At 45.9% G+C, this 19,533-nt stretch overlaps 1 protein-coding gene across 3 annotated transcripts in view; it reads left to right on the top strand.

Annotated features, from left to right (window-relative positions):
- Window positions 1-19,533, top strand: part of LOC135514994 (synaptotagmin-1-like) — a 231,380-nt gene that overhangs the window by 72,374 nt on the left and 139,473 nt on the right. For all 3 annotated transcript variants that reach the window (XM_064938775.1, XM_064938779.1, XM_064938776.1), the window contains exon 2: window positions 4,143-4,193. The gene's annotated coding sequence lies outside the window, so the exon portion shown is untranslated. The remainder of the gene's footprint in view (window positions 1-4,142; window positions 4,194-19,533) is intronic.

Raw genomic sequence — 19,533 nt, forward strand, 5'->3', positions numbered from 1 at the left:
AACCACTGCTTTTAATCAGGGCAAGGTGTCTGGTATCATGACTGAATACAAACAGTGCAGCTATTCCCTCCGTAAGGCTATCAAACAAGCTAAGCGTCAGTACAGAGACAAAGTAGAATCTCAATTCAACGGCTCAGACACAAGAGGCATGTGGCAGGGTCTACAGTCAATCACGGACTACAGGAAGAAATCCAGCCCAGTCACGGACCAGGATGTCTTGCTCCCAGGCAGACTAAATACCTTTTTTGCCCGCTTTGAGGACAATACAGTGCCGCTGACACGGCCTGCAACGGAAACATGCGGTCTCTCCTTCACTGCAGCCGAGGTGAGTAAAACATTTAAACGTGTTAACCCTCGCAGGGCTGCAGGCCCAGACGGCATCCCCAGCCGCGCCCTCAGAGCATGCGCAGACCAGCTGGCTGGTGTGTTTACGGACATATTCAATCAATCCCTATACCAGTCTGCTGTTCCCACATGCTTCAAGAGGGCCACCATTGTTCCTGTTCCCAAGAAAGCTAAGGTAACTGAGCTAAACGACTACCTCCCCGTAGCACTCACTTCCGTCATCATGAAGTGCTTTGAGAGACTAGTCAAGGACCATATCACCTCCACCCTACCTGACACCCTAGACCCACTCCAATTTGCTTACCGCCCAAATAGGTCCACAGACGATGCAATCTCAACCACACTGCACACTGCCCTAACCCATCTGGACAAGAGGAATACCTATGTGAGAAAGCTGTTCATCGACTACAGCTCGGCATTCAACACCATAGTACCCTCCAAGCTCATCATCAAGCTCGAGACCCTGGGTCTTGACCCCGCCCTGTGCAACTGGGTACTGGACTTCCTGACGGGCCGCCCCCAGGTGGTGAGGGTAGGTAACAACATCTCCTCCCCGCTGATCCTCAACACTGGGGCCACACAAGGGTGCGTTCTGAGCCCTCTCCTGTACTCCCTGTTCACCCACGACTGCGTGGCCACGCACGCCTCCAACTCAATCATCAAGTTTGCCGACGACACAACAGTGGTAGGCTTGATTACCAACAACGACGAGACGGCCTACAGGGAGGAGGTGAGGGCCCTCGGAGTGTGGTGTCAGGAAAATAACCTCACACTCAACGTCAACAAAACTAAGGAGATGATTGTGGACTTCAGGAAACAGCAGAGGGAACACCCCCTATCCACATCGATGGAACAGTAGTGGAGAGAGTAGCAAGTTTTAAGTTCCTCGGCATACACATCACAAACTGAATTGGTCCACTCACACAGACAGCATCGTGAAGAAGGCGCAGCAGCGCCTCTTCAAAGTCAGGAGGCTGAAGAAATTCGGCTTGTCACCAAAAGCACTCACAAACTTCTACAGATGCACAATCGAGAGCATCCTGGCGGGCTGTATCACCGCCTGGTACGGCAACTGCTCCGCCCTCAACCGTAAGGCTCTCCAGAGGGTAGTGAGGTCTGCACAACGCATCACCGGGGGCAAACTACCTGCCCTCCAGGACACCTACACCACCCGATGTTACAGGAAGGCCATAAAGATCATCAAGGACATCAACCACCCGAGCCACTGCCTGTTCACCCCGCTATCATCCAGAAGGCGAGGTCAGTACAGGTGCATCAAAGCTGGGACCGAGAGACTGAAAAACAGCTTCTATCTCAAGGCCATCAGACTGTTAAACAGCCACCACTAACATTGAGTGGCTGCTGCCAACACACTGACACTGACTCAACTCCAGCCACTTTAATAATGGGAATTGATGGGAAATGATGTAAATATATCACTAGCCACTTTAAACAATGCTACCTTATATAATGTTACTTACCCTACATTATTCATCTCATATGCATACGTGTAATGTATTAAAAATACAAAACAGATATACCTTATTTACATAGGTATTCAGACCCTTTGCTATGAGACTCTAAATTGAGCTCAGGTGCATCCTGTTTCCATTGATCATCCTTGAGATTGGAGTCCATCTGTGGTAAATTAAATTTCTTGGACATGATTTGGAAAGGCACACACCTGTCTGTATAAGGTCCCACAGTTGACAGTGCATGTCAGAGCGAAAACCAAGCCATGAGGTCAAAGGAACTGTCAGTAGAGCTCAGAGACAGGATTGTGTCGAGGCACCGATCTGGGGAAGGGTACCAAAACAAGAACACAGTGGCCTCCATCATTCTTAAATGGAAGAAGTTTGGAACCACCAAGACTCTTCCTAGAGCTGGATGCCCGGCTAAACTGTGCAATCGGGGGAGAAGGGCCTTGGTCTCAGGGAATTGACCAAGAACCTGATGGTCACTCTGACGGAGCTCCAGAGTTCCTCTGTGGAGATGGGAGAACCTTCCAGAAGTACAACACATCTCTGCAGCACTCCATCAATCAGGCCTTTATGATAGAGTGGCCAGACGGAAGCCACTACTCAGTAAAAGGCACATGATAGCCCGCTTGGAGTTTTGCCAAAAGCTACCTAAAGGAACAATCTGGTCTGATGAAACCAAGACTGAACTCTTTGGTCTGAACGCCAAGCGTCACGTCTGGAGGAAATCTGGCAACATCCCTACGGTGAAGCATGGTGGTGGCAGCATCATGTTGTGGGGATGTTTTTCAGCAGCAGGGACTGGGAGACTCGTCAGGATCAAGGGAAAGATGAATTGAGGAAAGTACAGAGAGGTCTTTGATGAAAAGTTCTCTCAAGTTCTCTCACGTCACCCCGCTCCTCCGCTCTCTCCACTGGCTTCCAGTTGAAGCTCGCATCCGCTACAAGACCATGGTGCTTGCCTACGGAGCTGTGAGGGGAACGGCACCGCAGTACCTCCAGGCTCTGATCAGGCCCTACACCCAAACAAGGGCACTGCGTTCATCCACCTCTGGCCTGCTCGCCTCCCTACCACTGAGGAAGTACAGTTCCCGCTCAGCCCAGTCAAAACTGTTCGCTGCTCTGGCCCTCCAATGGTGGAACAAACTCCCTCACGACGCCAGGACAGCGGAGTCAATCACCACCTTCAGGAGACACCTGAAACCCCACCTCTTCAAGGAATACCTAGGATAGGATAAAGCAATCCTTGCCTATGCTGCTCTGTACCATCACTCATTCATATATCCTTATGTACATTTTCTTTATCCCCTTACACTGTGTATAAGACAGTAGTTTAGGAATTGTTAGTTAGATTACTTGTTGGTTATTACTGCATTGTCGGAACTAGAAGCACAAGCATTTCGCTACACTCGCATTAACATCTGCTAACCATGTGTAAGTGACAAATAACATTTGATTTGATTTGATTTATTATGTCTGTTTTAGGCTTCTTGCGGTCAATTTACAAATGATTATGTTCTGGCCCCTTGACCATCCAAGAAAAAATCGTCCCGCAGCTGAATCTAGTTGATGATCTGTGCTCTACAGGTTAAAATGCCTCTCTCAGTAGGTTTGTGTGTTGGCTTCAACAACCTACAACTATCAAGCTTTTCTTAATTACCAGAATCCATTTCTATTACCAAGCCTCTCTGGAGTACAAACCTATTTCTTTCTCACTTTTAATTTGTGTGCACTTCAATGCACAGGTCCTTATTTGGTCATTCAGATAATAATAATAATGCAATCTTCCCTTTTCAGATCTGACGTGGTACCCCAGTATGCTAATTAACGGGTATCATATTGGTTCAATGTGAAACTTGTGCATTTGGGCTAGAGCAAAACTGTTATTCACAACACAATGAATCAAATGTTCAGATTAAGGTAACAGTTGTGAGGGCTACTGGGAGTCTAGGTTCGTCTGCTGTCGATACAATCCTTCTCTGGACTAGTTTCTGTTCACATTGCTGTTTTACCATGCTCACCTACTTCCCGCTATACAGTTTTAGACTTGAAGCAGAGGCTCGTATTCAGACAAGAGGGAGGCTTCTTCCTTTGTGAGAACACACACTCATAGTCATGTTTGAGTTCACTGAACCACATGTTTGTTTTATGTTGCCTTGGCCTACTTTCACTCTTGTGATTCTCTCTCTCCTCTGTGACTGCTGCTCTCGGCTGACCCTCGTCTCGTTCTCTTGGATGGCCCGAGGCAGTTCTGCCTTTATGTTGAATGTGTTTGGACACACATACCAGATCTAATACCACTGTCTGTCTCTTTTGCAGTGAAACAACCATAGGAAGAACAGAAAGGAATCTCCACCGACTGAAGACGTTGTAAGTGTCTGATTACATTTTTCCTTGAATCAACATATAACATTTCACAAATTGTGTTGTGCTTGCAGTGTTATATATTTTTGGCAACACCATCCCATCCCAAATCTAATGAAACAACCTTCAAAATCTGTCCATTTCGATTTTAAGATCAACAAATAACCTTAAATTCATTCGATTTTCATCTCTCTTATCAAACTTAAGAGAACAGATGACTACACATATAGGCCTACTGTAACGCTCAATGAGTGAATGGGTGTGGAGTCAGGCGCAGAGAGCAAAGGATGCGGGACAAAAACACGCTTTAATGTCCAAAATCAAAAAGGAACAAAATAGTTATACCCAACACAGGCGTATACCAGGACAGCGAGAAAACCCAACAAAACACTAACACCTCTCACAAATACAGAAGAACAAGCCCGCACAAACAGAAGCGGGCTAAACGAACTTAAATAACATCACCCTAACAACCAAACAATAAACAGGTGAAAACAATTAGACAAAACCAAATGAACACGGAACAAAGCTCGTAGACCGGCAGCGACGACCGCCGAGAGCCACCCGAACAAGAAGGGGAGCCTCCTTCGGTAATATTCGTGACACCTACTCAATAAAGTAGAATTTTTCAAAAGCCTTTATATATTGTCGCATGCAATAATCTGTACTCTTAATAATCATAATTATTGTTCTTATTATTATATTTAAATTTTGCCAACTCCACTGCAATTCCCCGATTTAGGAATACCACATGTTTCTCGACCTTTTGCGTGAATCACAGGTTGATGTCAATGAGAGATTTATGCAAAATGTGGCTTATATGCTCTTACTGTATCTACATGCATTTAGCCTATAGCACCTGAGCAGTACACACACAGTGAGATACTCCATGGACATCTCATTGAAGCAATTTAAAAGCAGCTGACGCATATACTGTCACTCAACTTACCATATCAAATTAGTGAATTGACCAGGGAACCAGAATCCAGAATGCCTGATGTCCTCTGGTCTCATTTGGGATGCAGACATTTTACTGCTGCCTGCTCTAATGAGATCTCTAGGCTGGATAATCTAATATTCACCACCAAGGCTACAACATGGCCCCCAAGTCAGTGGCTCTGGGGACTGTATGTTAATCCAATGGAGTGGAGTCATCTGTGATCAAGAAGAACTAGAGAGGCAATAGAATAGAGCCACACTCCAGAGGAGAATGTTCTGTAAGGGATCTGTAGTGTGTGTCAAATTACCAATAGATGGCAGTGAAACATGATGACTTCTTCTCTCCACAAGTCCTGATTTAGGATCAGTTTTTCCTTTTAGATGAATATCTAAAATATGATTACATGAACAGGGCAAGCTGATCCGAGATAAGCAGTCTTATTCTGAGTCGCTTGACACATACGGCCCTTCGTCTTTACAGTAGAGTATATATGTTTGCTCGTTTTTGCTGGTGGCTGGTGGCTGTTTTGGATGGACTGGCAGCTACAGTACAGAGATGAGTAATTAACACTGCCTCATTTGACATGATGGAGTACCCAGTGTGTGTGTGTGTCCCAATGCGTCTTCAAGGCTCTTTGCTGCTGTCTCCCCACCACCACCACCCTGATCCCCATCGCCGGATCTCCCAGCCTCATCCTATTAGCTGGCATATTAACCACCACCCATGTTTTATGATCGGGACATAATCCCACCCTGTCATGGTGGTCTGTCATTATAGTAAGACAAGTCTCCTTGCTGCCGTCCTTGTGTTTACTCTTTTCCAAGTGAGTCCCTCCTCTTCTCCACATAGCCTCCCCACCTTTGAGGCAGGGACAGGGGGGCAACAATCACACTCCCTTAATCCATTTAGATCCAGGACATAATCCGGCCAGTGTTTCCTGGCATTAAGTGCATATCCACACCTGACATGTTGTTGTGGGAGATGGGCCAGATCTGATGGGAGGACAGTAGCAGGTTTATAGGTTCTCTCACCACCAAGGTAGATCCTATCAGTGTGTCAGTGTCTCATAACACCTTCCATAGGTTTTGGGCTTCGGGGCAGTCGCCTGGCCCTGTTCCACAACACTGATCCTGGCGTGATTCTGACAATCTCACCCTCTGTCTGGGGGAAGCCCTATGAGGGTTCCCATCACCTGCCTCTACTTGTGTTCTCCATTGATTAGTGTGGGAGACTGGGATTGCAGTGTTTAGAGAGCTTGCGCCCACATAGATTATGCTAAATGGTTTCAGTATAAGATATTGTCACAATCACAGATTTGCAACAAAGCCATGAAGTATTGGTTTTGAGCCAGGTGACGAGTTGAACCAGGGAACACTTGTTATGATTTAGTGTTTTCCTCTGATACTTGTTATTAACTTTACAGTTTACCGGCTCACTGAGAGTCATCAATCTGCTGGTGGATGTCATCTTGCTCTCAGCTCCCAGCTGCTTGGAGAGACTAAAAACCATCTCATTCACTCAGTGCTCAGTCAGTCATATCTCCCAGGGAGAGAGAAGTGGGTGGGATGGAGATAAGTGCTGCAAGATGGAGCCTCTTCATTTAATGCAGAGCAGATAGACATGCAACAGAAAACATTCACGGTCACACAGATTGATACGAACAACGTTGAACTCACTCTTGAGCATCGTAGTACTGTGTTGGTGTGAATATAGAACAGGGATTAGAGACAATTATAAACTGGGTGGTTCAAGCCCTGAATGCTGGTTGACATCCGTGGTATGTCAGACCGTATACCACAGGTATGACAAAATCCCATACATTTTAATGCTCTTATTACGTTGGTAACCAGTTTATAATAGCAGTAAGGCACCTCAGCTGTTTGTGGTATGTGGCCAATATATAACGGCTAAGAACTGTATCCAGGTACTCCGTGTTGCATCGTGCTTTAGAACAGCCCTTCGCCGTGGTATATTGGCCATATACCACACTTCCCAGGGCCTTATTGCAGAATTATAAAGTTGACAGAAAAACGTTGGTTCACAGAGTGTTGTAATTGATATGAGGAGCGGTGAGGATGAAGTGTAAGGAGGTTTTATGGGGATTTTTTACAGGGTGGATCCATCTGCCTAGCTGTCTATAACCAGACTGACTACGTCCCCCTCCAGAGTGCATTAAGGTCTCTCAGAGTAGGCTTTCAGACCAGACCCATTTTAGACATAGTTCTCTCTCCCTCTTTGGCCAGGGTATTACAGCAACCAAAATGAGCTCCTCTTTCTCCGCAGACAAGGTTAACATTCACCTGTGTTCCCTTGTCTAACGGGACAGGCTATGCTCCATGTTCCTTTTTTAATCTGGGGCATTATAATATTTCATTTCCTCCCTAATTCGTTAAATCAGCCGCCGGGTCCCGCTTCTCAGATAGGGCCGGGGAGGCACCAAACGCAATTCACATCTCCTTCCTTCTCCTCGATTTCTGCACCATGCAAAACTCTGTGATTGTTCTTTAATAACAGAGTGTGGATATATCTAGGTTGCCATTGTGGGGCCGTAATTTAATACCTAATGTTGTCCCTTTGAGGAAATGACAGGGAAATTGAGGGCTCGCTTTGGAATGTGGTCTTGCGTGGATACTGTTTCACTGAGAATAGGGCCTTTTTATCAAACAGAGTAGAACATTAGCAGTTTAGAACACTAGCAGTTTAACTTTGGCAATTTGAGTTCTTCAGTCGTTCTTTATCTTGGTGTAGGTTGCCAAGTCAACTTTTCTCCTCAACCTTCATCCCAAGGAGCATTACGTTGCCTCAGCAAAATGGATGACTGAACGAAATGCAAATACAAAGCATGGTGAACGACGACACTTGTCAGCATTAAGCAGTGTCTAAATGATGCAAGGTCACACAACGAGGTGGACACACTGAGGTCAGTGACTGACGAGTGAGAAAGGCATGTATGGCATTAGCCCTGGTGGACCTTAGCCTAATCTGTCAGGGAGTTAGACCCAGAGCGCTGCTACGCTGCTTAATGAGAACCGACCAATCACATCTAACCACTACTAAAGCCTGCATCTCCACTGGCCTGGTCGGGGTGCACACAGGATTGTGGAACCACACTCGGTCTAATGGCGTAAGCCTTTTATTTCATAGCAGCAATGAAGGATCAGCCCGTTTAGCTTTTCTCATCGCCTTCTTTCTTGCATCATCCTAAGTTTTCATCCCTTTATTTTGTATTTCTATCCACCTTCGTTTGCCACGGCATGTTGAATGTACTGTTTTTTTACAGATACGTGTGCACTACACTGGGGGTTGGGCTGTGATGCTGTTGGCTGTGTGGCCTCTTCTTCTGGCTAGCAGACCGTGCTCAGTAACCAGTGGGCTGATGGGCATGTTTCTGTCAGCACAGCCTCTTGATCCTTATCCAGGGAGCAGTGAAACCACCCCCCGGTGAGCCTCAGGACAACGCTGATTGGGAAAAGCAACATCACTGTGTTCAAAATAGCTACAGGGTTGTCACTTTCCAGAATGCTCCACTTCCCATGGCGTTCGCCGTGTCCTCCGTGAGCCAGCGCGTATCGGACACATTGCGGTCACCATGCGGCTGGAGGAGATATGACAAATGCAGAGATGAATCCTGCAAATGTCCCGTGAGAAAAGTGTGTTCCTTGAGAATATCGTCTAAGCCGTCCAGGACATGTTTTTGACTCATTAGCCTTGTTACAGAGGAGTACAGTATATCCTTTACCAACCAAGGTCAGGTGACCACTGCATTGTAGGTATTTATGTACCCAAAGACCAATGGAACCATGTCAGATTCAGAGGCTGTGTTGTTTTGAGTAACTCCCTGAACCATCCAAAGTTTTCTGTGTCTGAAGCTGAACTTCTCACAGGAGAACCCAACACACCTCCAAGATGGATTCCTTTTCATGTGTTTGGTCTGGCCTTATTTAAGCCAGGGGCATTTCTTGATCTGCAGGCTTCTCTTTCCTCTGCGGGAGAGACTCACTTCAAAGGTGTGGCCAGTAAAATCAGGGCATCTTCGTGCTCAACCGCAAGGTCTTCTGCTGAATGTTCTACGGTCAGTGGGATTCTCTAAACTTTCTGCCCTGGATGTCAGATATTGGAATTGTGTTTTGATTCACCTGCAGCTATCGCGGTCACAGCATGTCTTCTCTCACATGTCTTGCTTATAGCTTTACTCTCTCAAGTCAAGTCGTATTGATAGACTCTGCATTGACTTCCATTACTCAGTGTAGGTAAAGAGCTACCACCTTCACATGATACCTCCAAACCTTCAATCTCCTATGCAAAAACAGCAGGAGAGCGAAAGAGCCAGAGGGAGAGGCAGAGAGAGCTAAAGGAGAGCTAAGGGAGAGAGAGAGCAGTCCCTCGCATTAAGCAAATCTTTTCAAGTACGGTGGCAGCGCTATGATGAGAAAAAAACGTCACTGAGGATCCTATCAGTGGGATCAGAGTGAGGATAGTATTAGTGGGATCAAAGTGAGAACTATGTAAAATATCTGGGCCAGGTTTCTTAAACTGTTCTGACATCAGCCAGCGGGGATTCATCCTGTCACGGTTTTCTACCTGGGAAGGAGAGGCGGACCAAAACGCAGCGTGGTTATTTTTATACATCTTTAATAAAGATGATAACTTGGACAATGTATAATACAAAATAAGAAACGTGAAAAACCAAACCAGCCCTATCTGGTGCAACAAACACAAAGACAGGAACAAACACCCACAAAACCCAACACCAAACAGGCTACCTAAATATGGTTCCCAATCAGAGACAATGACTAACACCTGCATCTGATTGAGAACCATATCAGGCCAAACACAGAAACAGACAAACTAGACACACAACATAGATGCCCACTCAGATCACACCCTGACCAACCAAAACATAGAAACATACAAAGCAAACTATGGTCAGGGTGTGACACATCCGGATGCCTCGTTGTGCCCAAAGCAGCTCCGTAGATCTACTAATGCTAAGTAACATTTGGTTTGTTGAAAATGTTATAGATCACATTAGGAGGGAGGTTGAAATAGCTCTATTTGTTGGGATGGGGAAATATTTGTGTGTGTGTGTGACAGGGGATATGCAGCCTTAGTCCCTCTTTCCACACTTTTCAGGGAGTGTTGTGGTGTTTTCTCCCCAGGATTAGGCCCACTGACTACAAGTGGGTCCACATTCACTACGGGGGAATAAACAGACTATGCAGCTCCACAACACTGTCAGACACACAATATCTGTCTTGGACTTTCTTCTCGTCTCTTTCTTATCCCTCTCTTCCTGTGTGGAATAATGGCCTCCTCCATTCATTATCTCCCTCCTCTCCAGGAAATCAATAGTGATGATAAGAAGCTGAAGAGAGGTCCTCAGTCAAAACAGCCCATTGAGCCTAAATGTCACCGTTTGGAGTCCAAGATTGATTTATTCTGGCAAAATACTGGTTGCTATCTTGGAATTGCCTCCTTTCCTCATTCCCTCCCTCCTTTCTTTCATTCTAATCACGATTCAGGAGAGTGTGCTTTTACTTCTCTGTACTTTCAAAGTCTCGTCCAAAGTTCAAGTAAGCAAACATTTTACTTCCTCAATCTCGGCCCGCAGGGGGCTTTAAACGAGAACTCCTAATGGACGGCCTGATTTAAGCCACCACAGCGCAACTGCTTTAGACTCATAACAACACGCGCTGATGGCTTGGTTAATTACGCTGAATTGTGTGTTTAGCAAACAATCTGTCTGGGAAATATTTAAACAGACTCAATCACAGTGATAATGACTTTTCCACTTCAGACTTTGCAATCAGCAAAGAGCTCAGGGTCCAACTCTTGGATGGATCAACATGGCTACTCAGAACATTCTGTAGGTGCTTTTAACGCTTAATGCTTTTAACCTCTGACACAGCTATGGGTTTTCAACGGTGTGACGGTGTGTTGCCAATTTCATATGTAACTCAATGCACACAATATACCTCCATAACATCATCTCACTCTGCCTCCGTGAGACCCTGCTAAGCTAACGGAGTCCGTAAGTGGTTTTAAGAGGTAGTCCTTTTAGTGTTTTTTCCCACATCATTTGTATGTTTTATGTTTAATGTGCTTTCTTGGGCTCCTTTTGGATATAGCTCCATATTCATTCTCTCAGAATGAAGGTTGAATCTACCTTTGTGTTTTTAGGAACACATTATGCATTTGGGCACTGTCAGTCACATGAATTTGTGGGAGAGTAAACTTATCTCCAGGCAGGGCCAGATGAATATACTGTAAGGGCTTACCGGGCCTGAAACTCCTGGGCCCAGGCCCGTGGTGGGGCCAAGAGGCAGCAAATTATTATTTATTTTTAAAATATATATTATTTTTTAAATATATACTGTATATATTATATATAGTATATATTTAGTATTTTTTCACTGCAACCTCCAACCACAGAAAGACTCAGTCTGCTGCTGCTGCTCTACTAATCATCAGATGGGGCGATATGAGGTAGGGGGCACCCTGGGTAATTGGGGGGCCCTGCCTTAATTGGGTAACTGATTAATAAAAAAAAAAAAAAACAGCTTCAATGCGCCTTGGCATAGATTCTACAAGTGGACCTAAAGCATGCCAGGAAAATGCACCCCACACCATAAAACATATTTTGTATCCCTTGTTCACTCATGTGTTTCCTTTATTTTGGTAGTTACCTGTATACCTACAGTTGGGAAGGCTGCTGTGTGGGCAGCATGCAAGCCATAGACATATCATCCATATAAGGGTTTTATAACCTCTTACTGTGGCAACTTGCCTGCTAAACTCATGGGTACACTAACAATGGCTGCCAGTCCTGACTTGAACGGGAAGTGCCATCTATGGATTATCTTTCTATGGTTGGTTGCGGCCTATGATTTCTTAATCCGGCGCTGTCCCCAGGCTATTGCGCACAGCTCATATAAGCCTGGGACATCAACGATTCAAAGTTGGCCTTAGTGGGAGTGATCATAGAATTATATGGCTGTGATTTTATAGAATAAAGTATTTGCCATCATTAAATTTGAGCAAATCACACAACTGAGAGGCGTGGCTCTGTAAACGAGGTGCCCACCACGCATACGGTGGAGGATTAGGGGGAAGGTGTAGTGGGAGATGATTGGTTGGTAGATTAAGCCGATTAAGCCAATGCCTATGTACTGGGAGTTTCTCCCGGTCTTTCTGTATTGGCTAATGAAGGCAGAGTTTGCCGCCTTGGTATATCAGACTCTTTGCACATTTGGGCGGAGGTGTCTGGGAACGAGATTAGTGGGAGAGTAACATTATGGCGACAGGTAGCCTAGTGGTTAAGAGCGTTGGGCCAGTAACTGAAAGTTTGTGGACATACTGACTGGCAAGGTTCGTATCCCTTGTTTGCTAGCTAGCCAACTACGACTAACTTACAGTCACGTAAAACAGTGCAGTCAGAATAACAACAAAGTAGCTGCATTTGCATTTATTTAAGCTGTTTTCTAGTGTCATTTATTTGGATACATCCATAACAATGAGCTAATAAGTCACAATTTCGCCTGGCATAGAAAATGTGCTCTTTCATCAGAACACTGTTGTTCACAGGAGCTAGCCAACAACACAGCAAACACAATCACTTCAAACTGATGCTGGAAAGACTGCAAACTAGCTGCACTTCATTTCGTTTCACCTGTTTTCTATTGATATTTCTGTGTATATAGCCATAAAAATGATGCTGATTCATGATTTCGACTGGCTGAGAAAAGCTGCCTGCCTGTCTCTCTCATCCCAACTCCAGACAACTCATCCCAACTCCAGACTCATTACTATGCGACAGCTGGAGATTGAATTTGAATTTTGAAACAATGCAAATATAACAGAGACAGACAGGAAGGTTTATACAAATCTCCGTGGTGAAAACAAAATGTTTGTCTGAAAGAAATGTGAAAATGTCTAGATGCTTTTTATAGTGGAGATCAAGTTTATACATTTCCTGGCTGGGCTGATGAGACAGTGGATTGTGCAGTCAGATGGAACAGAGTAAATAGACATTTTAATCTCATAGAGTTAGCGGAATAGATTTTGTGGAATAGACACCGGCTGGAATGCGGTTCTAACCAACCAGCCCGTTGTATACCTTCCGATAACTACCATCCAAATATGAATGGCAAAGGCCAATGAAAAACCAGCGCCACACCATCACACAATGTCTTGTTCACAGAGGAATAGGAGGAGTAGGTCTGCTGATTGTGAGTTGACTAGGTCCCTGCAGACTCTACAGACTGGGGGCTGCATCATTGCTCTGGTCTCGCTCCTGCTTCACAGAGGAAGAGGGAGAGAGATTTCTCAGCCCACGGACAGCAGAGCAGCCTGAAGCCAAAACACCCAGATGCTTATTTAATTCTGCGCTGGCTCACAGTGGGCTGTAAATTGAACATGGAAGCATAATTCTGGGTGTCTGTTTGTTGTGTTTAAACACTGGCGAGCCGTCTGCCGGCGTCGCTTCATCAGCCGTCCCCCCGACTTCCAGGTGGATCTCCACCCCTCCCCGCTGCAGAGGTGTGTGGAGCAGGTAAGGAACCCAAAACCAGCCCAGCACACTCGCTAAGGGGAAAGAGATGGTAAACTGAAAAGATTGCATCTTTTTCTGTTTATGAAAGGATTCAGCAACTGAAAAATGTCTCAGCTCTGAAGAAACAGTGTTAATTTTGCACTGATCTCTGAGTCAAAAACTATGAAAAGCAGAAGTGATTTCTCAGGGGAATGTCTGATTGAGGCCTGTGCTCACAGCGAGGTGTTTTGTAGCCAGCCATTGTATCAGGGCACCCGGCCGCTCCTCCACACAAAGACACAACGGTGCCACGGTGCCGTCCCCTTTCCTCTCCAACGAGTCACAATGGTGCCGTCCCCTTTCCTCTCCAACGAGTCACAATGGTGGTGGTCACGAGGATGTCGGACATGGCACAGTTACCAACCCAGTGGGTGCCAGATGTGAAGGAAACCATCGTCAGCTTGTAAGAGCTTGTCTTGGTTATTCATTTAAACATGCCTTTGCATGTTCGGGTGGAACCACTAATAATGAGTCAATGTTCACAATGCAGAGTTGATCGAGGCGTCTGTCACCCACTCGATCTCCCCACTCCATGCCTTTTCAGAATGACCCAACAAGGATACACCTTTTGTCCATTGGCATCTTGTTGACTGCATACTGTAGGAGTGTAACCTGCATGATATTTTGGGAACTGGATACCACATGCTACTGCAACTGAACAGGTAGTGTAGTGCAAAATGGAGGTCATTGGCAACCCTTTCTGTCTTAGTACTTCACTATGCCCTTCCTCTTTATGTCGGACTTGTGCTCTCTGCTGTCAAACATAAGAAGTGGTGGCAGATTTGAGCCTCCATTTGCTTGTAATTAGGATTATCCATAATCTCTAAGGGTGAGTGAAAGTCTGTTATAAACTTGGTGGATGGAGTCCTGAATGCTGATTGGCTGAAAGCCATATACCACGGCTATGAAAAACAGGTCCCTTTTACTGTTCTAATTACGTTGGGAATCAGTTTATAATAGCAATAAGGCACCTTGGGGGTTTGTGGTAAATGGTCAATATCCCACGGCTAAGGGCTGTATCCAGGCACTTTGCGTTGCGTCGTACATAAAGAACCCTTAGCCATGGTATATTGGCCATATACCACACCCCCCTCAGGCCTTATTGCTTAAATATACTCTGTTACATCCTGTATTGGTTTTATTTTTTATTTTCTACCTAGTTTATCACACTCTGCTCCTTGTTGATGTCATTCGCCCGTTCACTCTGTATTAGGTGAGTGTTGAATGTCTATTAGCATTGCATGGAGAATAGGTTTGCAGTAGAGTTGCTAAGAAACCGCAGAGCTTCCCCAGAATGTGCTGTTATTTCTGATAACCACGTCACGTCTTTCACACCTCTGAGAATAAGTACAGCAGCCTAGACTTTAAAAACAAGGAGACCAAAGGAAGACAGAGTAGTTCTCCCAAGGATGGAAAATCATTCTGTCTCCAGTAGATCTGAGAATTTTGAAAGATGAGCATGCATCGTTGAGCTCTATCAGCTTTTTGGGTTGTTCTTTTTGATAAATCTCGCACAACAACACAGACATAGGCATTATAAGCCATTTTTAGTGTTCTAAAAATGTGTTGGGTTCTAGCATAACCCCCATGTCACCCTCTGCTCACTGAAGAGTGAGATGTAGCACATTGAAATGTCAGCTCCTCTTAGTGTCGTCAGTTTTGCTGAGGGCTGGGTATATGATTACCATACGGTTGGCGTTATCTCATCACCCTCCCCCCTGTGTATCTGCCTCTCTCCTCAGAGATACGGGACAGAGGGACACAACACACAGAGCACCACAGAATGTAGAGCAGAGTAGATCCGAGTCAGCCCGACTGTAATGGCTGACAGTCTGACACAATAATCAAGGCTGATGACAGTGGCCTGTGGAATTGGAAAGGGTCGAAAACATTTAGAGTGAGGTTTCATTATACATGGTTTAGCAGCCATCTTGGATAAATATACACAATGTATTGTGTCAAATGGCAGTAACAAAGTTTAGAGTGAGTTTTATGAGTTATACAAAACCAAAGATTCGGCACTGTTTACAAAGGCGAGGCTGGGCCTCCAAGTACTCTGTCACAGGGTCTTGGAAGCTTAGTCAGGCTCTAAACAAGCTGTAAAGGGCTTCTCACAGAGTAACAGCAAAGATAAGCACAAAAAAAACCTTGTGTCCTGCCGGAGTGGTGCTGGAAGTGGGTGACAGCTTGACACCACTGTGTCCTGGTTTCTCTCTCAGATGGGCCCACTCCGAACCCTGATCTCAATCTCCATTTTGTTTACCCCAGCTGACTAACCATGTACTATTTGGCCGTGAGACCCTCTGTCTCTCCTTTAACTCTACAGAACATAGTGGTTGTTTTCATACTGATCCTGGCAGTAGGCTCCCACCCCCCGCTTTTAATCTGCATTTGAAGATGAAAAGACAACGCATGCATCTGTTGGGGGACCCACTCTGGGTAATAACAGGAGGACTGAGGGAGCATATGAAAGTCTAGGCCTGGTGCACAAAGAGGCCAGGGTAGAGGGGAGAGAGTCATTGACACCCCCAGGCCCCCAAAGCAGAGGCTTATACAGGGACAAGGCCAGCTTTGATCATCCAGGGGTAAGAGGCACTGTGGATAAGTGTGTGTGTGTGTGTGTGTGTGTGTGTGTGTGTGTGTGTGTGTGTGTGTGTGTGTGTGTGTGTGTGTGTGTGTGTGTGTGTGTGTGTGTGTGTGTGTGTGTGTGTGTGTGTGTGTGTGTGTGTGTGTGTGTGTGTGTGTGTGTGTGTGTGTGTGTGTGTGTGTGTGTGAGTGAGAGAGGAGAGAGAGAGAGAAAGGCCAGACCAGACCGACAGCAATCTGGGGTCTTTGTAAAGTCACAGTAATGCGCCGGCATCCATTTTGTGCCCTCGGTACATTGTGAATTGGCCTCTGATGAAAGACAGTGCCAGCAAAGTGCGCTTTGATAACTATTCCAATGCTCTTTCCATGTAACATAATCAGTCAAAATGAAGACCTGTAGACTTAAATGGAGGGATATGGAAGTAAGTGGCTCTAGATAATCAACAGGAGAAGGAGAAGATGGAGCTGTAACAAAAGACTGGATCTGTGTGTATTCTCATGTGGCCACCATCTCAGCATGCTATGCATTTGCTATTAATACAGCATTGATGAAGCCAGGTTGCTTCACCCTGTGACTACGACATGTAAGGGCTTGCATAATTGGTTATGGTTCAAGCTGTAGATGTCATCAATAACTCATGCTTGTGTTGGTACTGTATTGAATGGTGTTCATCTCAAAACGAATGTAGGTCAAATAGCGCAAAAAAACAAGACTCATGAAATATCTCCCTCTGCTCGTAGGTTCCACTGTTTCCTTCTGTTCTCTTCTTTTACAGGGAAAAGGTTCACTCGGGTAGTCATCCAGATATGCAAATCATCCATGGATAACAGATCTTTATGCGATACATCTGTCATCCTGATGTATGATTTAACTGTCACAACGGTCTCTCTTCTCTAATCAGGGGCCAGATACTAAACTACCATACACACTCTGCATTCCCCAGGTGCTATTGGCTCCTCCCCAACTGCTGCCATGGAGACCCCTGCTGTCCCCATTTGAATTGCCTGTCCTTCACACATATGCAAATACACACACACAGCCTTCACACAGTATGTACACACAGCTTCAGATGTGTTCCAGTGATGCACTCAGGCAGCTGTTCTGCCACTGCCCTGTGGAGGGGAGAGCAGTGGATCCTCCAGTGGACCACTCACATGCAGTTCACAGTGCACACTCCCAGGAGGTGTAATGAGTGGGGGAGGGTCGGCACACAGCAGCAGCAGCAGACTCTCCTCACTGTCCGTCTCAGCTGTTCATTATGGACCTACTGCTCTGCTCCCCACAGCCAACACTCAGGAAAGAGTTAATTGCGTCCTTCTAGATGATTTCCCATCGGTTTAGTTTGGCTGAGAGAGCAGGCAAACACACACACATGCGAACAAAGGTGCACACACATGCGAACAAAGGTGCACACACACGCACGCACGCACGCACGCACGACAGACAGACAGACAGACAGACAGACAGACAGACAGACAGACAGACAGACAGACAGACAGACAGACAGACACACACACACACACACACACACACAGGCACACGCACGCACGCACGCACACGCACACACGCACACGCACACACACGCATGCACACACACACATACCCTGTGCGTACTGTGGTTAGTTAGCCACATACGGAAGGTTTGTTGTAAAAAAGCTTTGAGATCACAGCTCCATGGTGAACACACGTTACTCTGGAGAGCACAAAAACCTTGAGAAGTCAAAACATTGTATTCCTGACCACACCTGTGTGTCTATGTCCCTGCCTTCGAATGAAAACACCACCAGAGAAATGAGCCCAATCGAAGACCCACCCTTCCAAAACCCGATTGGGTCAGAGAGTGCCTGTCTTGAACTATAAAACAACCCATTCTCCTCCGGAAAGATCTATGCAGACCAATACAAGTTAACTTACCCCCCAAACACACGTGTACTCTTTGCCCAGATACGACGGTCCATGAATTTGTTCTGAGAGGCCTCAATGATTTTCCACCGGTAGTCCAATGTGATCTCCAACAAATTGAACATGGAAAGCATTTGCCACATTATGCATTAGGTGTTATCGTTGAATTCCATTACGGTTAATGCCTGCTCAGATTTCCTTCACTAGTGTCACTAGTGTACAGAATTTACTGTGAAATTGGACTACTGAGCCGATCCGTTTTCTATCCACACCCATGGATAATGACCAGTAAAGATAACTTGGGGGAAAATAATTGTTAAAGGAGCCTTACTCATAATAGCACATAATTTACATAGTTTACATAAAAGGGACATTATTATGCGAGAGAGAGAGAGAGAGTTGGTCATCTCTGTCTCAGACTTCAAGCCCAGGCATTTCAAAGTTGTGTTTCACAACAAATGTCTGTGCAGGCCGCGGAAGTTTTATGCGAAGCAATCACGACTGAGGGAATTTTCTCCCTCCCCTTCTTTCTGCCTGCTTTTGTCTTCCCCTCTCTCTCAGTGACATCCATCTCTCCTAGAGCTCCACCATGCTCTCCTGCCCCAGGGGGCATCCTGAGTACTGTAAGAAAGCCTCTGGCCTGTGAGAGAATAACAATCACTTTACCTTGGATAACCCAGAGAGCATTGGCCACAGTAGTGGGGGGAGAGGAAGAAATAGGAATCAGCCATCCTTGGAAAAGATGGAGTCCACGCTCAAATGGCCCTCTGTCAGCTAGGCATACTGCTCTTTCTCTTTCTCTCTCTCTCCCTCTTTCTCTCACTCTCACTCTCTTTCCACTCTTATGGCACTCGCATATCAGACACGACACCTGTCAACCTCCATCATGGTCATCGGTGCCCTAACAGGCCCTGTCTCTGGACGGGGCTGATTAAGCTGGACCTAGAGACCTGCAATGACAAAATGTGCGCCGGACCGAGCCATCCCACGGTGTATGAGCAGGTGACTGCCAGACCATGGGAAACAGGAGGGCTGTATTGTTAAATGACTGTGTTCCCATCGAGCCCTGGCTTGGACCACTGGAGGATGAATAAGGAAATAACAGCCAGAGTCCTGCTGGCCAGGAACAATTTCCCCTCCACTGCCAGCTGGTGGACCCCATCCATCCCCACCTCCCCTCCCCTTGCTCTCTGCTTACTATGGTCCACAGGCAGGTTAGAGATGGAGCTCTCTGCTTACTATGGTCCACAGGCAGGTTAGAGATGGAGCTCTCTGCTTACCCTGGTCCACAGGCAGGTTAGAGATGGAGCTCTCTGCTTACTATGGT

The sequence above is a fragment of the Oncorhynchus masou genome, chromosome 26 (assembly GCF_036934945.1).
Source record: "Oncorhynchus masou masou isolate Uvic2021 chromosome 26, UVic_Omas_1.1, whole genome shotgun sequence".
NCBI lineage: Eukaryota > Metazoa > Chordata > Actinopteri > Salmoniformes > Salmonidae > Oncorhynchus > Oncorhynchus masou.